At 55.2% G+C, this 21,389-nt stretch overlaps 1 protein-coding gene and 1 long non-coding RNA gene across 4 annotated transcripts in view; both read right to left on the minus strand.

The window, feature by feature from the left end:
* SULF2 (sulfatase 2) overlaps positions 1-17,952 on the minus strand; it is a 117,304-nt gene extending 99,352 nt beyond the window's left edge. The window contains exon 1 of one of the 3 annotated variants that reach the window (XM_058685881.1): positions 17,693-17,939. The gene's annotated coding sequence lies outside the window, so the exon portion shown is untranslated. Of the gene's footprint in view, positions 1-17,176; positions 17,305-17,692 lie in introns of those variants that run through there. The other 2 variants (XM_058685883.1, XM_058685884.1) reach the window with 2 other exon arrangements.
* Positions 17,953-18,987: 1,035 nt separating this feature from the next.
* LOC131486265 (uncharacterized) lies at positions 18,988-21,130 on the minus strand. Its single transcript, XR_009249272.1, has 2 exons — positions 20,539-21,130; positions 18,988-19,593 (listed from the first exon to the last, which is right to left on the minus strand). It is a non-coding gene; the product is annotated as an uncharacterized LOC131486265 (long non-coding RNA).
* Between the last annotated feature and the right edge of the window lie 259 nt (positions 21,131-21,389).

Here is a 21,389-nt window from a genome sequence, read left to right on the forward strand (position 1 = left end):
GGTAGAACAAGCCGGAGGCGAAGCGCTGACTCAGGCGGCCTCCCAGCCGCCTTCTGCCTCTGTGTGGAAACCTGACAACATGGCTTGCTGGCCCTTGGCCGGGGCCTGAGCCCAACTCGGTCTTAGCGTCGGCAAACTGCCCTCATCCTTCTTTGTCAACTGATAAGAACAAGGTGGTGTGGCAAAGAGAAGGAACGTGGGTGTGGGAGTCAGGAACTCTGGTCCTGATCCGGTCTTCGTTTCCTCACCTGCCAAGCAAAATAGACTGTTCCCTGGGCACGGCCCTGGAGCCTGGGATGGGTGGAGTCTGACAGGTGGGGAGAGGGCCTTCCCTGGCCTCCCTCCTGGAAGCAGGAGCACCCAAGGTTTGTTTCCTCGGAATGCTCATCACGACACGTGATTCTTGATGGGCTCTTCTGTTCGGTCTTTATTTGTGGGGGTTGTTTTTCCACCGGAAGCTCCACAGGGGCAGGGCTGTCTCTTTTCTAAATCCACAGCCCCAGCTCCTGCCCACCCCCCACCCACCCCCACCCCCCCCACCCCCCGGTGCCCATTCTTCCAGTTAGCCAACAAATATTTACTGAGCACCTACTACGCACAGGCCCTGTTCTACATGCTGGTGATCCAGAAATGAACGATCTTGCATGAATCAGGCACCAAAAGAGATCACAGGCATGAGGCGATGAGTCCTCAGGAGCGGAGGCAGGAGAGGGAGGTCAGAAGTGACGGTGGGGGTGGGAGGAAGGTTGCATCTTTAGAGAGGGGAGTCAGCAGAGTCCTGTAGGAGGTGAAGGAATGTGCCTTGCAGACATCTTAGGGGAATGGTGTTCCAGGCATAGGGAAGAACAGGTACAAATGTCCTGGGGGAGGAGCGGACCTGGGAGTCTAAGGAAGGTAAAGTGTGCAAGTATGGCTGGGCGGAGTTGAGTGAGGGGAAGGCTCATTGGGAGAGGAGGACCTGGAAGGTTTCAGCCTGGGAGTACTGAGATTGGATGTAGGTTTTAATAGGGCAGGCTTTAACAGAACAGACTGCAGGGAAGGAGGGTAGACGCAGGAAGGCCAGTGAGACAGCTGCCCTGGACCGTGCTTGGACCAGGACAGGGGTGGTGAGGGGGCTAGATGTGAGATTCTCGATACTGATGAATGAATGAAAGAGTGAATGAATGAGTGAGTGAATGAACGAGTGAATGAATAAGTGAATGAATGAGTGAATGAAAGAGTGAAGGACTGAGTGAAATGAACAAATCAATGAATGAGTGAATAAGTGAATGAATGAACGAGTGAATGAATGAGTGAAATGAACAAATCAATGAATGAGTGAATGAACAAATCAATGAATGAGTGAATGAACACGTGAATGAATGAGTGAAATGAACAAATCAATGAATGAGTGAATGAACAAACAAAAGAATGAACGACTGAGTGAATGAATGAGTGACTGAATCAATGAGAGAATGAGTGAATGAACTAGAGAATGAGTGAATGAACTAGTGAATGAGTGAACAAATGAGCGAATGAGTGAGTGAACAAATGAGTGAATGAACGAATGAGTGAAGGAATGAATGAGTGAACAAATGAGTGAATGAGTGAAGGAACGAACAAATGAGTGAAGGAATGAGTGAATGAATGAATGAATGAAGGAATGAATGAATGAGTGAATGAACAAATGAGTGAAGGGCTGAGTGAATGAACGAATGAAGGAATGAATGAGTGAATGAACGAATGAAGGAATGAATGAACGAATGAGTGAAGGGCTGAGTGAATGAGTGAACAAATACGTGAATGAACAAATGAGTGAAGGAATGAATGAATGAGTGAAGGAATGAATGAATGAGTGAATGAACGAATGAGTGAAGGAATGAAGGAACGAATGACTGAAGGAATGAACGAGTGAATGAACGAGTGAATGAACAAATGAGTGAAGGAATGAGTGAATGAACGAATGAGTGAAGGAATGAATGAATGAGTGAATGAACGAATGAGTGAAGGAATGAAGGAACGAATGACTGAAGGAATGAACGAGTGAACGAATGAGTGAATGAACAAACAAATGGGAGGGCAGACTGGCACACGCCAGGTGCTCCAGCAACTACTTCTGTGTAACAATTTGCCTTCAACCTTAGCAGGAGAATAAAGTCCTTTTTGTTTGTTTTTTGCGCCCGGGAGCTCAAACGGGACACAGCACAGAACGCTGGCCTCTGCTTTAGAATGTGTGCGGCCGTAGCCGGGGTCACCGAAGAGCGGCTACCGGCAGTTGGCCAGGACCTCAGGGAGGCTCCTCCTCGAGGCCCGGGCTCCCTCCCACCATGGTGGCCTCAGGGTGGGGTCTGCTTCCGGCTCGCAAGGCGGCTGTCCCAGCAACGGGCAGGGCCGCCTCCGTGTCTCCAACCCAACTCCGTCTTTTCTGCTGTCCCCACTGTCACTCCTGCCTCTATCGGTCACGGGCAGGTCCCAAGTCTGGCCGGGTTCTAAAGGAGGGGATGGGGACCCCCTGCCCCCTTTCCCTGGAGGAGCGCCAAGGTCACAGCGTGGACAAGCACGCAGGCTATCCTGCGGCTGTCCTGGAAACACGGCGGGACCCGCCAAGTCACGGGGGCCTGGGCGCCACAGCGTGGGGGCCACGTGGGCCTCTGCCCGGCACACATCAGCCTTTCTAGGAAGTGAAACTCGAACGGACTCCGATTCCGTGTCTGCATCTGGCAGGCACTGGAGTTTGTGCCCACGCCAGCCTCGGAGATCCCTGGGCCTCAGGAGGCCCCGGGTCACCCGGGGGCCCCCCTGACCCCACTCCTTCGTCCTGTACGACCCGAAGGGCTCAGTTAACTCGGCGGGGTCAGGTCCAGCAGCTCTGAGGGGACGACGGGCCGAGAGAAAATCTTGCACTGGACGTAGAAAGCCACGGAGAACGGAGCTTCCCGTGATCTTGGCCCAGAAAGCATTTATTCCCGCTTCAAAAGAACCCTTCCCCCTCCTCGTTTTTAAGGGGGAAGGCAGCCAACAGACCCAGAAACCCAGAGCGAAGTGTGGGACCTGGTTTGGGGGAACCGGCCCTAATTGCCCTCACTTCCCTCCTGCTGACGTCGGAAGTGACGATCCTGAGCCTTGGCCCCTCGGCCCTCTGAGCCCAGGGCCACCGTGCACACAGAAGAGTGCGGGAGGGGAGGCCGCCGGCCCGTCTCCTCGGGCGGCTGGCTGGCTTGTCCGGCAGCGGGAGAGGCGACTTCGACTGGGGGGTTCCAGACCGGGGCGGTGGGGGGACGGCTGGGGACCAGGTTTGGGAGGGAGGGCTGACAACGTCAGGACAGAGGAGAGAGCTGCAGACCAGCCGCAGGCCTTAGGAACTCGGCCGAGGCAACGCAGCCGCTCCGCCTGGCCCAGAATCAACGGTTGCATTTCTCCAGGCGGCTCCCAGGAAGGTTCTGGAGAGATGGCCGCTTCCAGGGCAGGGGCCCTGGCGTGAGGCACACGGTCCGTTCTGCTCTGAAAGAGGCGACAGGACTGACCTCTACCTGTGCTCTCATTCCTGCCCGATTCTTCTTCAGTTAGGCTTGTCTTTCTCTGGGGAATGAGCATCACCTGCACTAAACCAGACTCTTAACCTGGCACTTCTGATGTTTGGGGCCGGGCCATCGTCTGCCGGGGGTGGGGGTGGGGGAGGGCTGTGCATTGCAGGGTGTTTAGCAGCCTCCCTGGCCTCCACCTGTGAGACGTGACTAGCACCCACCCCCAGTTGTGGACATCAAAAATGCCTCTGGACACTGTCACATGTCCCAGGGGCGAGGGGGGTGGTGGCAAAATTGCTCCCAGGGGAGAACCCCGGCCATAAATGGAGAGCAACATCAAGAAACAAATGCATGACACGGCACTTGGATCCTTGCTTGCCGAGGGCACTGACCTTTTTCTTACAGGCCTCCTTGAAGGCCACAAAGGAGGAGTAACAGGGGCTCCCTCCCCGAGGACTCAGAAGGCTCAGAAGAGAACACAGTGAAATCTGATGTCACTTACGGAATGACCCCTAACACACGGCCCTAAAGTGAGGACCACTGGGTCCTGCCCACTGGATGCCTTCATCCAGTCAGTGGGCCTGGGTCGGCCAGAGCCCAGCGGGCTGGCCCGTGGCCTTGGCTCAGGAGAAGCCTGGATGTTGTGTGGCTAATTCTGGGGAGACATGCTCGTCTGCAGTGGCCTCTGTCTACAGCAGGGCCTCAAACTCAAATGCCTGCAGGGGCTAGGCCCGAGAATTGAGTGACATGCTCTGGACTTGGGAGAATGGGTTAGAGGGTGGGGACTGGACCACACTGGAGACTTTGTTTCCAAAGTGAAAGCATTCACTTTGAAACATGGAGCGACCAAAGAAAGCTCCACTAGAGTGTGGCCGGAGGCCTATTTGCAACCCTTCAAAGCTATGCGATCTTTTCTGAGCACCTACTATGTGCCTGGTGCTACATGGGATGCTGGCAAACAGCCATAAACATGGAACAGGCCAGGCCTCTACCCGCAAGGAGCTGACATCCTGGTGGGGGAGACAGATAATACGTGAAGATAAATTTCAGGTCGTCTGAAGAGCTTTGAAGAAAACTGTCGGGGAGACAGGATAGACAGTAAATCAGGGGAAGCCTCTAGGAAGGAGTGATGTTTGAGCTGAGACCTGAAGGTGGGGAGAAGCCAGTTATAGGCAAAATGCTTTACAACCGAAGGAAAAAGCAGGTGCAAAGGCCCAGTGGTAGGAACGAGTTTGGCTGGTTCGAAGAATAAACAGAATAAAGACCAGAATGACAGGAACAGGAGTGGCAGCCTGCCACAGAGGAGACTGGACATCACCTTCTGCCAGCCCACACCTTCCAGGTAGGCCACACCCGTTGTTCTTGCTAGGTGTTCAGGGGAAATGGGGAATCAGACACAGAAGTACCCACCTCTGTCCTTTGTTCTTTTGTCTTAGCTGTGCATGAAAGCTTCCCTGGCAGCAAGTTACAAAGTTATTTCTCCAAAAGGCCTTTGGCCAAAAGCAATAAAGTTGGACCTGAACAGAGTCATTATTCACGCCTAATTGTGGGCTGGTTCTCAGTGTAGACTGCCTGGGCCAGGACTGCGGATCCCAGGCCCCCCCGTCTATTTTTTTTCAACCCCACTCTTTCCCAGCACGGTTTACCCCGCCCAGGACACGTATTTATGGTTCCAGAGACTGTATATAGTTTCCTTTGAGCAAAACATAAAGGGACAAAAGTCTGTTTTGGTGGCCTGGTGTTCATAATCTAATTACTTCTTCCCTTTCCACCCATTCCACAGCCCCGTGTACTATCTTCGCCCATCATGCCCCTGCTATTAACAGATGAGCTTCTCATTAGCTCACCTTGGAAACAGCCTGGCACTTAGAATTATTTGAGAAGCCTGCACTCATAGGCAGGAGGAGGAGTCTGAAGCAACTTTTACCAAATAACTCACTAAATTTAGAGACGGGAGTCCAGAGAATTTTGCAGGACAGGTCCATTTCCAACCCTGGCATGCTGTGCAATTTAATCGGCAGGTGGAAACAGACGGCCAAGGGGAGGAAAGCGGAGGTTAGAGGTGGTGCTCCTTGAGTTCGGATCAGTTTCTCCCACTGGAGCGGTCTCACTGCGCTGGGGGACTCGCTGAGTGTCACAAGGCGTACTCTCTGACAGGTGCACAGTGGCTGGAGGAGAGGGCGTGAGAGCTCACCGCCAGTGTCCACGTGGGGTGGGGTCTGGGGAGGCGGGAGCACATTCGCTGTGCTGGCAGTTCGGTCATGACCGCACACGCTCTCCCTGCCGGGAGCCAGCTCCAATTATCCCCATCTTTGGGGTCAGGATGCTGGGTTAGAATTCTGGGAGCCAATTTTGCCCCGTGAAGAGGTCTCTCAGACCCCCAGCAGTGCCTGAGTTATGGGGCCCCTGACCGGGAAGAGATGCCACACAGATTTGGGCGTTCTACTTTTAGCAGATTTTTTTTACAAATGCCTTCATTCATTCATTCATTCATTCACCCACCCATCTATCCATCCATTCACTCAAAAATGTTAACTGCTCATCCTGGGGGAGTCACTTATTCAGGGGCTGAGCAGTGGCTTCTAACTTCGTCCGGCCACTGGTCCACTACTCTCGACACTAGAAACCCAATTTCCTTTTGATGAATTTCTCTCGCCTGACAAGATATGTCACCCTCTCTCTCGCCATGTGACTGAGTGGTGATCATGTGACCAAAGTTGGCCCATCAGACTCTCTCCTCGGGCTTTTGACTCTCAAATGGAATGTTAAGGGCAGAAGGGACAAACAGGGGTGTATTTGTCCCATTGGAACCCCTCTTCCAGCAGCTCCTTGGGGGTCCCTATAGCTTCCTAAGCTAAAGCCTTAGAAAGCCTGGTAGCTTTCATTGCTGGGCTCCTAGGAGTCAGAAGACCATGAGACCGACCACCATAGGTGAGCGAGCGCGGTAAGAGGCCACGTGGGGAGGAGGTAACTCCCCCGTGTGACCAGCACTCGCTGAAGGTCATCAGAGTGGACCCATTTTGGACCTTTTAGCTGATACCACAGGGAGCAGGAGAACCCTGACAACTCCCAGAACGGTTACAAATTATTCCATTGTTGCTTTAAGCCACCCAGCCGCAGGTGCTCTCTCCTAGAGCAGAAACACAACCAAAGAGCCTTGAAGGCTACGACCAGTCAAGATTTTTGGTATCCAGTGGCCAGTGGCTCTAATCAGTGTCCTCAAAGAGGGGCATCATTCTTCCCTTCTTTCAATCCCTTTTCAAACAGCCAGGAAGCTCAGCACGGAGGGTACCGAGATGACCAAGCTGAAGGAGCTGCTAGTCCGGAGGGGGGGGGGGGGGGAGCACCACACTTGGTGCCTCAGTTACAAAATGGAGACGATAATGGGCCCTGATCAAAGAGAGAGAGAGAGAGAGAGAGTGAGCGAGGAGGGGAGGGGCAGAGAGGGAGGGAGAGAGAGAACCCCAAACGGGTTCCACGCTGTCAGCACAGAGCCTGACGTGGGGCTCGAACTCACGAACCGTGAGATCACGACCTGAGCTGAAATCAAGAGGGGGACACTCAACCGACTGGGCCACCCGGGCGCCCCTAAGATCTCAGAATTTTTAAAAATCTGACAAGTAACTTTAAAAAATGTTTGAGACAAGGGCACCTGGGTGGCCCAGTCAGTCAAGCGTCTGACTCTTGATTTTGACTCAGGTCACGATCTCAACAGTTTGTAGGATCGAGCCTCGTATCTGGTTCCATGTGCTGATGGTGTAGAGCCTGCTTGGGATTCTCCCTCCCTCTCTCCCTGCCCTCTCCCTCCCTGCGCCCCCCCCCCCCCCCGTGCTGTATGCTCCCTCTCTCTCAAAATAAATAAACTTAAAAAAAAGTTCAAAACAGTGTGTAGGTTAAACATCTCTGTGAGCTGAATATAGGCCCTGCTTAGCCAGCCTGTGATGTCCCGTTCTGAGAGGGCAGGACGAGGAGAGGCTTCTTTCTGCCTCACTTTCCTTGTCTGTAAAATGGGGATTAGAAGGTCCCTGTGCTGTAGACGAATGCTTGCGTCTCCCCAAAATTCATACGTTGAAACCTCATCCCAATCCAATAGTATTAGGAGGTGGGGTCTTTGCAGGTCATCAGGTCATGAGGGTGGGACCCTCATGAACGGGATTAGTGTCCTTATAAAATAGACCCCAGAGAGCTCCCTTGTCCCTCTGCCATGCGAGGCCACGAGAAGGTGTCACCTGTGAAGGAGGAAGCGGGCTTTCACCAGACTCTGAATCTGCCGGCACCACGACCTTGGACTTGTCAGCCCCAGAACGGTGAGACATAAATTTCTGCTGCTTCGAAACCTTCTAGTCTCTGGGATTCTGTTGCAGCCTGAACGGACTAAGACAACCCGTGTCATGTTCATCTGCGCGGCCGCTTAGAATGCTGTCTGGGGCACAGAAATGTGAGCCTTCAGGAGTGTGAGTTTGGGACAGGAGGTGAGAGAGGCAGGTCTCCTGGGCTGTGACAGCTCCTTTCAGGAGGGGACAATGAGGGCGGGGGAGGGGGGTGGGGGGTGGGGAGAGCTGTCTTTCCCAGGGCACCTGCAGAAATGTCCCGCCACTGATCTCACAGATTAACTTCCGTGTACCAAGTGGCCTGAGACTGGTCAGAAGCGGCGGATTCTGCCAGCCCTTGCACAGGGCCTGACGTCCCCGCTGTGGCCCGAGGCGGATGTGAGTGACCTCAGCACACACCCCAGCTCCAGCGCCGGGATGGACGCCGGAGCAACCCTCCCCGCCCCCCACCTTTGCTTTCTGCAAATGGCAAACTGGTTCTGACTCCTTCACCTTGAGCAGTTGCCCTCGAAGAATCCCCAAACCCTAGATTCAGACCCAGCGGCACATCTCCGAGCCTCCTTCCCAGGTTCCCTCATCCAAAAAATATTTCCTGAGCACTCAGAGTCCCGGGCCTTGTTCTGGGTGCTGGGGTTACAGTGATGAGTGAGACAGACCCGATTCCTGCAGCCGCGAGGCTTACTTTTTAGGGGGAGGAGAGAGGACAAAGGACAAATAAGTAAATCGAGATAATTCCAGAGAGTGGCAAGTGTTATAAACATAAAACAGGTGTCATTCCAGGCCTTTAAGGATGTGACGTTTGAGCGGAGACCTGATGGATCGGAAGGAGCCAGGCTTGTGATGTCCAGGCACGGGGGGACAGCAAGTGCAAAGGCCCTGGGGTTGGAACAAGCTCGGATGCGGCCAACGAACAGAGAAGAGGCCAGTGTGATGGCACAATAAGCTCGGAGGTGGAGGAAGTGAGACGGGGGTGGAGGCCAGGCAGTGCAGGGCAGAGTAGCCCATGGCAAGGAGTCTGGACTTTACGACAGGCGCAACAGGTCACTGGAAGGAGGGGTTTGTTAGAGCAGCTGCCACCACCAACTGCAGAAACGCCTAGCAGAAGGCACCCCATCCAGCACCTTCTCTTCCTGCCTTAGCCGTCCGAAACTTGAGCTACCCACTGGAGTCACCTGGTTGCTCGGATGCCCAGGCCCCACCCCCAGGCCGCCCAGTTACCTGGTCTGCGTGTGGCCTGGGCTGGGCGCCGGGGTTTTTAAGAGCTGCCCTGGAGATTGTTCGGAACCCCCGCTCCCCTAATGAGCATCTCCTGGGTCCATGGTGACAAGCCCACCTTGGGCTCCCGGGACGGGCTCGGAGCCCTATAGGTTGGCCCCCCAGGTTTGCTCCCTTCCTGAGCTGGCCTGACTGAGGCCTAAAAGAGGGGTGGGTGGGGGCGGGGTGGGGAGCGGGGCACAGCGCAGCTCGACAGCTCAGGAGGCCTCAGGATGCGGACTTCCTCAGCTCGGGGTGGGGGGTACTGCAGCCTTCCTCGCGGACCGACGGGAGTTAAGTACAGGAGCACTTCAAGAAGCTAAGAAGAAAGCAGCGTGGCCGTTCCTCCCCACGTTAAACACAGAACATATGATCTAGCAACTGCCCTTCCGGGATTTATACAAAGGAAATGAAATCACCGTCTCGAAAAGCTATCTGCACGCGTACGTCCACGGTGGCCAAGCCACGGAAGCCACCGCCGTGGCCGCAGAGGGGTGAGCGGAGAGAGGAGAGGTGATGTGTATACGCAGACCATGGGAATATTACTCGGCCAGGAGAAAGGAGGAAACCCTGCCGTTTGTGGCACGGGCCATCAGGGGAGAGACAAACTCAGCACGAGCTCGCTTATATGTGGAATCTTCATACCGAGAAGAGACTGCGGAGTGAGCGGTGGGAGAAATGGGCGAAGGCGGTTAAAAGGTACAGACTTCCCGTTGCAACCGGGGACGACGCACTGCACGGTTAATGAGGCTGTGTTTTGCACCCGGAAGTTGCTAAGAGCCTAAACCCTAAACATTCTCATCCCCAGGAAAAACATTTAACTGTGCGATGATGCGTATTAACTAACCTTACTGTGGTAATCGTTTTCCAAGATGTACGCGTATCAAAAAAGCAAAAAGGCTAGGGGATCTACAAGTATAAGCAATAATAAGGACGCCTGACTTTTGGAAGCAATTTCCACGTGCCGACCCAGTGAACTAGTGTTTCGCCGTGACCATCCCCATTTGACAGAAGAGGGGTCTGAGGCTCAGAGAAATGAGTTGACTTGACCATCTCCGCCCAGCTACTGAGCGGCAGAGCTGGTAGGTGAATCAGGAAGTCTGGTTCTAGAATGCACCCTGTTAACCAGGGGGACTGTCAGATGTCTCTTACGTCCAGTCTTCTACACCTTCTTCATCTCCTGCCCAGGTGGAAGCCGCTGATACCTGGATGTGCCCAAGAACTCAGGAGCCCATTCGCTGGAGAGCTGGTTCGTGCTAACAACATGGGATCGTGTCACCCGAGGGACTAGGGTATTGTAGGAACGCGTCAACAAGGAGGGCAATAAGCTGTCCCCGGGGACAGTTCTGAGGCAGAAGCTGTGGGTGGCCCCCACAGGATCACTCCTCAGTTTACGGGCCCGGAGGTGCACCCCTGTTTTGGCAATAAACCAGCAGTGGCGTAAGCCCTTGGCTCTCAGAAGAGTGAAATCAGCCCAGAGGGGTGTTCGCAGGAATTTGTGAAGAGTGTTTGGTCGTCATGGTAACTGGGGGATGTTTCCGGCGTCTGGTAGGGGAGCAGGGATGACGGATAATTTGCCACCCTCCACGCAGTGAAGAACCCAATGTGGGGCTTGATCTTACGATCCCAAGATCGAGAGTCTCATGCCCTTCCAACCGAGCCAGCCAGGCACCCCCAGAACTGCCCCATTTCCAACTGAGTACGTTCTATTTATTATTCTTATTTTTAAGTAATCTCTACCCCCAATGTGGGGCTCGATCTCACGATCCCAAGATCGAGAGTCTCATGCCCTTCCAACCGAGCCAGCCAGGCACCCCCAGAACTGCCCCATTTCCAACTGAGTACGTTCTATTTATTATTCTTATTTTTAAGTAATCTCTACCCCCAATGTGGGGCTCGATCTCACGATCCCAAGATCGAGAGTCTCATGCCCTTCCAACCGAGCCAGCCAGGCACCCCCAGACCCGCCCCATTTCTGGCATGACTTTCCGATGTCCCACAAGACACTCACGTAGGCGAAAAAGCTCTTACAGTTAGCTACCTGGCCTCAGAAACGAACCCCATTTCACATATAAACACAAAAGCTGTTTTGCCTGGTTCTACTCTACGCTGAATTTTCTGGGAATGCAACCGCGAGGTAAACCAAGGGAAGACTGTCGTTTGTTTTGTTCGGAGATTTTGGTAAATTGTTCGCCATTTGGGAAAATCACATGGCCTACCCCGCTGTGTCTGTAGCCGTCAGATTTATGTGATTCCACACTAGCGTGGGCATCTGACTGCTTTATTGCGTCTTCCAACGTAGTTGTGCCTAAGATTTATAGCTGGCCATACATATGTTTACTTACAACTCACTTTCCTCTTAGTTTTTCTTTAAATTATACTCAGGATACCTTATCAGTTCAAAAACGTGCAGAGAGGTTGTATTACCAGGAATTCATTTCAGGTAAACCTGCCAAAAATATTTGCTCTATGAGGGCGTCCGATCTGCTAATTTTGGGAACCACCGAGTGACGTCAAACACGAAAAGCCCGTTTCCCTCTGCCGGTGTTTGGTTTAGGTGTGCATACAAAACCCGACCCTGGACCAATGAGGCGTGAAGCAAAGTCTGCTGGGGTGAGGGCGTTCTTGGAAGGATTTTGCTCTCTGATTAAAAGGCTGGCAGCATGGGGTCCCACTCTTTATTTCCACTCTGTATGGGGGATTGTAATATCCAGAGCTGCAGCAGCCATCTTGAGACCATGAAGCAGCAAGGCCAAAGACGCATGAGGACCGAGGAACAGAGGCCTGGAAGATCTTGGGTCTCTGAAGACACTGTACAAATTGGCTCCAGGGCTCCCCTGGCTTGGACTGTTGTTAAGCGAGAGCTAACGTTTCTATTGTGTAAGCCACTCTCAGCCAGGAGAGTGTAATTCACCATTACTTGCGGTGAATATATCTTGATTCACATTCAAATGCTTAGGACTTAAAGCCTCTAAGAACTGTGGTAGGATTTCTTGGTGTCTGAAATATCCAGAAAAGTGGCCCGCATGCACAAGTCTGTGGACAGGGTCTGTCTCTAGAGCAGGCCAGAAATGCAGCTTTGGGATGATCTGACTTTCACCAGAGCATGAACATCTCCTGAACTTCTGGGAGCCATTTTCCATTCTCTTTTCAAAACGCTCCTCTCTTTGGCCACTGAGGAGGGCCAGTCACCCACTGGGGCCCTGACTGGGAGCCAGTAACAAAGGCTACTGGCTATATTCTTCACCTAACACATCTGGCTTCCACCTGGCTAAACACGTCATGGCCCCTGGGGATGGCCCCGTCCATCAACTCTCGCTTAGAAGACCTACTCGTAACGACTCTGGGTCTGGGGTAGAATTTACTTAATGTTTCAAGCAGGGCCCAAGTGCGCAGAGCCGTGGGCCAGGCTTTTACAAGACAAAGCCATGTGTCAGAGGCCAGGGCCCCTGGACAACGTATGTTTTGGAATCTCATTAAGAGACTGTGTAGAATTCAAAATGGCGGTGGTCTCTGGTGAGAGAATCCCATGAAGTCTGGGTCTGGGCTGGAGGAAAAGCTTCGAAGACCATGCCAACAGGTGTTCTACCAGGGAGGCATCATGTTGCCTATGAGGCCCAAGATCCCACCTGACCTTCAGTTCCCAAAGGTACCTGTTGTCGAGTGATGAATATTTGGTTCTATCCGCTAATCACTGAGCAGTGAGGAGACGGACAAAGCGGGCTCAGCCTGGGGCTTTGTGAATTTCTCAGGAGCATCATTAGGAGGTGAGCCTGTGAGGTGTGCTAAAAATAGTCATCAGATAGATGCAGGACAGGCAGGTGGAGGGGAGGGGCAGACCACACCAGAGAACAAAATACATTTTCCCTGGACGGTCGTGTCCAGTCCCATGGCTTAAAATAACACGGATCCTCCAAGGCCTCCCAAATTTAGGCTGCCAGCCCCAACCGGCTCCAGACGTGGGTATCCCACAGCGACCAAGAGCTCAGATCCCCTGGTCATCTCAAACCCAACATGTCCACGACTGAACTCCGGATCATCTCCCTGCCCCCAAACCTCTCTCTTAGTCTTATTCAGGAATCCCCACGTTCCAGGCTGCGCAGTCACCTGGTTCCCCGGCACAATGGATATTTGTTGTGAGGTCCCTCGCAGACACCCCGGGATGTTTAGCAGGCTGTAGCAATGAGGCTTCCTTCCACTGGGAGCCCCCCAACTTGTGCTCTCCAGGACTCTGGGGGCTCCGTTGCTCCGTCCCCAGCCCCAGGGTGGGGCCTGGGAGCCTGGCCTAAGCCCACCGTCGGGCGCTCGTTTCCTTGACCGGTGTGGGTTTGGAGTGAGCACGTGACATAAACCAGTGCCATCAGAGGGACGCCTGGGGCGAGGGTGGGCATTTCCAGAAAAGAGGCTTGTTCTTTCCTGTTGGGCTTAGACCAGGGAGAACAAGAGGACCGCTCTTCAGCAGCCAACTCGGACACCTCAATTATGATAACAGCCGGCGTTTACTGAGGGCCTGCTGAGGTCAGATGCCGCGCGAAGCCCTTGCTGCTGATGACTTCGCTTCATCCTTTGCCACAAACCAGGAGGTAAGTGCTACTACAGACCTCGTCGTTTGCTGGACGACAACGCCGGGGCCCAGAGAGGTTAACTAATGCTCCCCGGATCACACAGCGGGGCAGGAAGCCCGGGCCTGCCCACCCCTTGGAGCCAGAGGGCAACCGGCCCCGTGGAAGGAGGAGCAGACAGGCAGAGGAACGGATTCCAGCTGCATCTGAAGCCAGAGTTACCTGAGCAGTTTGTGGCCATAAAAGCGAACACGTCCCTTCTTTTCTCCTTATGCTGGTTTGAGACTCTGTGACATTCCCTTTGCGACCTGCACACAGCAGTTGCTCAGTAAACACCAGCAGATGCCGGGAAGACCGCTCGGGTCGTCCGCCTCCCTGCCCCCCATTAACTGCTGGTTGTGTAGTCAGAACACCCGACCGCGGCCAGACCCACGCGACTTCCTCTTTCGGCTCCAAGTGAGGCCCGGTTCCCTAGCAACCGTCCCAGTTAGGCAATCACGCCATTTATCAGGATGCCAATTAATTATAATGATCTTAATGATCTTCCAATTAGGTAGCGCCCTGAATCGGATCAGGGGCCCCGCGGCCTCCCCGGGCGGGGGCTCCTCGCAAGGCAGGCAGGTTGAGGTGAGGCGACCGCACCTGCAGGTCAGCACTGAGAAGCCCCACCTTCCGTGCCCACCAGCCACAGAGGGCCCCGGGGGCCTGATGGAAAGCTGGGAACCTCGGGGCCACCTCTCCAAGGACAGGCCAGTGCGACTCCATCACCAACCACAAGAGGGCCTCACTTCTCGGAAAACGTTAACCCTTCCGCCCCTCGGAGGCCGTGCTTTTTTGCATCAGCCACATTTGATGCGTCCCTTTGCATTCTGACTAGGGGAGCGTGTGTGTGTGTGTGTGTGTGTGTGTGTGTGTGTGTGTGTGTGTGTGTGTATTTGCACGGGGCAGGAAACGTGGCCCGGCAATCGCACACTTTCCTCAGGCTGCAAACCACCCCCGCAAACCAAACACAAATCTGTCAAAGAGTGGAGACTTTTGGAGAGGAGAGGGGTTACTGATGGGCTTCTGCCTTTCAAACTTTTGTCTAGATGCGTTTTCTTCCACGGGGCATGTATTTCTTCCGCATCTGGAAGAAAGACCCAGGTCACGGACGGAGGAGAGTACAGTGGGTCAGAATGGACCCTGAAGCCACAGGGCCTCTTACATCCTGGCTCCACCACTGACCAATTGTCCCAGGAAGGTCACAATCCCCTCTGTGTCCTCGTCTTTAACATGACGAAAACCACAAGACCTACCTCACAGGGTTTTTGTGTGGATTAAAGGAGTTATTATGCACGAGGGGTTGGAACAGCGTATGGCTCACAAAACACTACCTAAGTGTTATCTATCACCCTAAGTCTAGACGAAGCTCGTTCTTTGAACTACAAGCGGGTCGGGAATTCTGATATTCTTCTGGAGGACAAGGCTTTTGGTTCCTTTCTGCGGGGACAGAGTTGAAGAACAGACTTCGTGGGGTTGGGTGATGTTCCCAGTCTGGCTGACTTAGGAGACCAGAAAGCTGCCCCTCGAGGCACGGCCAAATGGATAAATTAAACACGTCTAGGGAAAGGAAGAGAGTTGTCGCCCCCGAATCCAAAGGTGGACTTCACATGCCGGGCAGTGCAGTCACCCCTTTCTAGGTCCTCAGGACGGCAGCTGACAGCTGAACAGAGCGACTGGGCAGGGGACACAACTCCTGCACACGCGCATGCACGCACACACAATCTCACACACGGCCACACTGTCTTCCTCCAAGCCCCGGCTTTTTACACTTAACTCATCACTCAACCCTTAAGTTTGAAAACGTAACATGTTATTAGGGTTTTTTAAAAAGCCACAAATTCAAATAAGAAAACCCCCAAAACTGTACGCAAAGCCCAAACCCCAAACCCACATGGGCTTTCAGGCATTTATGTACATAAACGTGGCCCAAGGAAGGCACATCCTTCGTGTGCAAATGTCCAGCGAGCCTCCTATCGGCCAAGCCTGCCACCGTTCCCCTTTGAGCCGCTTATTAGAAGACTAATCTGCACCCCCGGACGGGCTGTTTTGAGGAGTGTTCTGTCCTCCATGAGGTGGGACAGGCAAAGCCGGAGGAACCTCTCTTGCCAGGTGAGTGGTCTCTAGTCTGTCCTCCCCACCCCCTTTATAAACGTATGAATGGCTTTAATTGAATTACAACCCTCCAGCGGGTTCTGTGACGGGTAGCCGGGATGCAGGAAGAAATCCCCCTCACTATTAACTGCCAAATGAGAGTAACTCTGGCCGCTCTGGGGAGAGACGCCCTGTCCTCCGGGGAAAGCCCATCCTACCTGCTTCTCTGTCGCCAGAGAACCCGCGGGAGAGCAGGCTCCGGGCTCTGCCCCGAAGGAAGGGAGGGCGGCCCTGTGGGACAGAGGCAGGGGCAGGTGGAGGGGGCCAGGGCCGGCGTCCCCGCAGCCACAGATGTGCAAACACCCAGATTCAAGCGTAAGCTGAATGTAATTACTTGGTTAATTAAATATTGACTTTTAACTCAAAAAGTGATTAAAACAAGCTGCTGGAAAGAGTAGAGGGGGCAGGGAAGGGATCAGAACTTTCAGGAAGAAGAGGAGGAGGGGGACTGTGTTGTGCACAGGGGGCACTGTCTTCAGTCCTAGGGCAGGTAGGGAACTGCGGACAGAGGACACTGTGCAAAACTAGGATTTGCTGGTGTCTCTTTACAGTTTCCACCCTGAGACCACATCTCTTTACTAGGCTGCCTTCAAAGCGAACCGAGCGAGCTTCTGGCTCAGGAACTATATACCGATCGTCGCCTTTTCTTGGAGCTAATGCGGAACCTGGCACGAGGACGTGCTCCATGGATGCTTGTAGAACGAATGAATGAACTACCAAAAAGAATTAAAAGAGAGAAAAACCAGAAGGAAAGAAAAGCGCACTCCTAGAAATCGCCTCGCTGCCACACTTCGGAAACCCCGGGGAGCCCGGGGAGGGGAGCATCTCCCCGCAAGGCGATGAGAACCGGTTCTGACCTGGCCTGGGAGGAAGTTTGTCTTTTCGATCCCGTTGGCCCTTTCGGTAGCTGCGAGCTCCCAGTCACCCTGAAGATCCGGTCCACCGCTTTCCCGTGTCCTGCCTGTACAAGCCCCACGTGGTCTGGCTTCTAACTCAAAGGGGTCAAGGAGGCCATCCCCCTGCGGCCGGCGGGCCCGGGCGCGCTTCCCCGGAGTCCTCCAGGGCTCCGCGTGGCTCCCGCGGGTCAGGAGCGCGGTGGGAAGCCGTCACCCGCTCGCCAAGCCCGCCGGCGGGGTCAAACGGGTCATCCCCCCGCCCCCCGCCCCCCGCGGCCCGCCGGCGCCTGGGCCTCCCCTGGACGGCCCGGTCCCACCTCCGCGCGCCGCGCCGGGGCCGGAGCCGGGCGGTCGGGACCGGCCGCCCGCTCACCTGGGCGGCGCTGCGGCGGCCGGGGGGCCCCCCGCCCCCCCCGGGCCCCGCGCGCCCCACTCACCGGCGCGCACGGCCCCGGCGGCCTCACCCCGCGCGGGGCGCCGCCGCCTCTGCCGCAGCCCGGCCGGGCCGCGGGGCGCAGGGGACTCCGCGCCGCTGCCGCCGCCGCCGCTGCATCCCCCGGCGAGTGCCGCCGCCGCTCCTCCTCCCCTCCCTCCGCCTCCTCCCGCCTCTCCGCCCCCCCCCACCCCACCCCCCCCCCGGCTCCGCCGCCGCCGCCGCCCCCACCCCGGCCCCCGCCCCGGCGCACCGCCCTCGCCAAAGTCCGGCTCCGCGCCGCGCCCGGGCCGCTCTCACATCGCCCCAGCCCGGCCGGCCGCGCTGCCCGAGCCAGCCCCTTGGCACACGGCGCGGCCCGGCTCCCCGCCCGCCGGCCTCCGAGCGGGGAAGGCGAGCGCGCGCCGGGGCGGGGGGCGCGGGGAGGGCGCCGCGGGCGGCGGGGGCCCGGGGCCGGTGTGTGGGGGGGGGGAACCCGCCGCGGCGCCCTCCCCGCGCCCCCCGCGCCCCAGCGCTTTACCTCCGGCTCGATGGACGCGCGGCCGGGCCGGCCCGGTCCTTGTTCCCCCGGCGCGCGCGGCCCTGGCCCCGAAGTCCGGCCCCGGACGGGGCAGCGGCGGAGAGCGGGGGTCCGCGCGGCTCTCGGCTTCCCGATGCCTCGGGACCCGGCTGGCCGCGCTCCCGGCGCCGAGCGCGCACCCTCGCCGGGACACAGACGCACACTCGCTCCCGCTCGCCCTCGGCGGAGAGTTGAAACAGCTGTGGGATTCGCCCAGGAGCTGGAAATGAGGGAGGGACGCGAGCCAGAGCCGTGCGTGCGTGCGTGTGTGTGTGTGTGTGTCTGTGTGTGTAAAAGACACAAACGGGGGGGGGGCATCGCTAATAAATCAAACACCGCAATAAAGTGAGGAGGGCCATTGATCAGGTCCCCTTGGCTGGAAACGAAGAGTATCCTTCCTTCCTCCCCGCTTTTTCTCCTCCCTCGGAGCTGGAAGGAGCCAGTGTTGCGCGGGGCGTGCGACAGCCCCGGCCGGGCGCTCCCCTCGTAATGACACGTTAATAAATGTTTTCTTTTATCTGCTCTCACAAGGGCTCGCCCCGGTCTGCAAACACCCGACCGCCTTTGCTGAAAGCGCGGCGCTCGCCTCTCACCAGACGCATCTGCCTTTGGAGATGCCGGCTGCAGCCCGAGCCCCCAGCTAGAGCGCAGGGTGAACTGCCCCCGCGCCCAGGAACCCTCCCGAGATCCTAACTTGAACTCAAGCGAAAATAGCTGCCGTTGCCCAGAAATGATCCGGGAATAGGAAAGAAAGGAGAAACCCGCTTTCTCCTCCGAAAGGGGAGGAATTCGACTCAAGGTGGTGCTGTCCACCGCGGTTTCCACTGTCCCCAGCGCCACAGCAGAGGCCTGAGGGGGACCGGGCTGACGGGGTGGGGCAAAGAGCCGGCAGAGAACCAACCAGTAGCCGCAGGAACACGCAGAGTTGCTAAGGGGAGGCAGACCTTGCTGCAGATACGTGCCCTTATGTAGGCAACGGTGACTTGTTGAAACCTAATGGTCTTACAAGGGAGGTGTTAGGCCCATTCTACAGACGTGGAGACCAAGTCACAGGGAGGTTAAGTAACCCGCCCAAGGTCACACACTTGCTAAGGGGTGCACCCAGCATTGGAATCCAGGAAGCTTGGCTCCAGAGTTCTGCTAAGTCCGAGACCCCCTTTCACTGGAACAGCTCCTTTCTCTGACTTAGTCTTCCTTCGCGCAGGTTGGCTTGTCACATTTAGTAAATAAAAATATCGGAGGCCCACAAGGTGTGCTAAAATATTCTTTGTTTATTTGAGATGCCAATCGGGTGTCCTAACCCGGCTGGGAAGCACGAAAGTCCCCCACCGTCTTCTCCCTTCACCACCCCCAGATGGATCTATAGTCTAAATAAATCAGGGGCACCCGGCTGGCTCAGTGGATTGAGCCACGGACTCTTGATTTCGGCTGTGCGCGCGGTGGAGAGCTCAAGCCCCACGAGGGGATCTGTGCGGAGTCTGGAGCCTGCTTGGGATTTTCCCTCTCTCTCCCTCTCTCTCCGGCCCTACCCCGCTCGCGTGTGCTCACTCTCTCCCCAAATCCATCAATCAATAGACATTTAAAGTAATTCAACGAAATCAGGAAAATCGGGAACTTCTTTTCCTAAATCAGATTCCTGCCTCACGTTTGGCACCACTGAGGTTGCTGACCTCCTGCCCTTCTTCAGGATGTCAGGCTCGCGTCTTCACCCTCGGGGAGCAAAAAATAGCGGGGACCCTCTTCCCCTCTGTCTCATCTCTGCGGAAGGAAGGACGGACACGTTTCCTGCAGAACTGCTAGTACGTTGCTGTCTGGTAGAAGGATAAAGCAGGCCATGGTTGGAGTTGAAAATTTTCTAGTAGCTGCGTTAAAAAGTAACACGGAACAGGTGAAGTTAATTTTAATACGTTTCACATAGTCTCCCCAAAACATCTCTTCAACATGCGATCGATATAAAAATTATTAGTGAGATAGTTCACATTCTTTTTTCTTACCAAGTCTTTGGAGTCTGGTGTGTGTTTTACACGCCCACCATCTCACAATTTGGACTGGCCACGTGGGGCTGGGATTCCCACAGGGAGTATAGTTCTAGTAGGTTCTGTGGTCCACTGCTGAATGTTTCCACCAGGCTATCCTATGTAATCCTTGTACCAATTTTTCAAGAAAACTTATGCTTACAAAGGTCAAGGGTTGTGACCAAGGTCACAAAGTTGGCAAAGTGGGATTTTAACTCATTTGAGACTGTGCCTGACTTTGGGACACGTATCTCTTGCGACAGTAATTTTCTACCTGGGTCCTCAGAGCCCCCTGGGGTGCCTCCGGGGCTGGCGGTGGGGAGGGAGGTGAGATCTGCCTTTACCTGCTTTTTATGCTGGAGAATATTTCAGAGGTGGGGAGATTTCTAACCACAAGTACACTGCCTTCCTTTAGGCCTCAAGTTCACGAACACAGGTCTCCTTTCCCTACAGGGGTCCTGCCCACAATTTTCTCCTCACCAGGAAACCCCACGCGTGGAGGGGCAGCTCACAATCCCCTACATGGGGCTGTAGGCAGGGCTGAGATGACATCATTTGGTTATCGCTTTTGGATATTTATTCTTTCTGTTGCTGTCATAGGCTGAACATGATGTCATCTGTGTTTTGCCCCTTATTTTTCCTTAGGAAGGAGATAGATCTCATGAGTCAGTGCCTCTTTGTGTGTGTCTGTGTGCATGTGCACGTGTCTGTGTGCGCGTGTGCAAACACATGTGTGTGTGCTCACCATAGGCCTGTGCCACGGATCGGGTTTCAGGTGAGGCCCTAACTCACCAACTCAGACGCTCGCAGAGTCAAAGGGTCTGCAAAGCGCCCCCTGGCCACATCTCATTCCCATGATTCACAGCAAACTCCATGGTCCTCGGGGGTCGGAGGCCTCAGCCTAAGTTTTCCAGCTTCCTCCCAGGCAGGAGGGGGACTCGGGCCACATTTGGGAGCTCGGTGTCTGCCTGGGAGACTTGGGAGGCCTCGGGCGCTCAGATGTCCCCCAGCCTGGAAAATCCCTCAGCCACTGAGCCAGGGCCTGGGTGGGGCCTCAGTGTGATTCTCGGGATCCTCCGGCCTCCTGACACCCCGGCCCCTGACCGTCTCCATCCACACTGTCTGGGACAGCCTTTCTCCTCTGGGGTCCCTCGTCGCCCCGATGGCATCCGTCTCCGTGAGCGTCCTGGCTGGATAATCGGCTTTTCAGGCCCCTCAGGACTGGCCTGACTCCCCACCCCCTTGCTGGTTTCACCTCGAGGGGACCTTTCTGTTGACACCCACACGCCTCATTTCATCCTTCCGTGAGTTCCCCGGCGGCCCTCGGCGCAGATCGCCCGGCTGGTTCTATCCACCTTGCAAAGCCAGGATGCTGTTATTTCTGGAACTCCTATACAACAATTAAAAAGAAAAAAAAAAAAAAAGAATTGCTCCTGCTGTGTTGTTTTCACAGTCAAGAGGCTGAAACTCAATCTGATTGTCCCAGCACTTCTGGCTGCGTTTGGATTGGAGTAGATGCGGTTTTATGAGGTTGTAAAAGTCAAGCTTTTAACATGTCTCAAACAAATTGACGTGTGAAGGAAAAGCGTTAAAAGTAGAAACATGGCCACAGACGGGAGGGCCTGGGAATGCGAGCGGGCCAC

Source organism: Neofelis nebulosa, chromosome 9 (assembly GCF_028018385.1).
Source record: "Neofelis nebulosa isolate mNeoNeb1 chromosome 9, mNeoNeb1.pri, whole genome shotgun sequence".
NCBI lineage: Eukaryota > Metazoa > Chordata > Mammalia > Carnivora > Felidae > Neofelis > Neofelis nebulosa.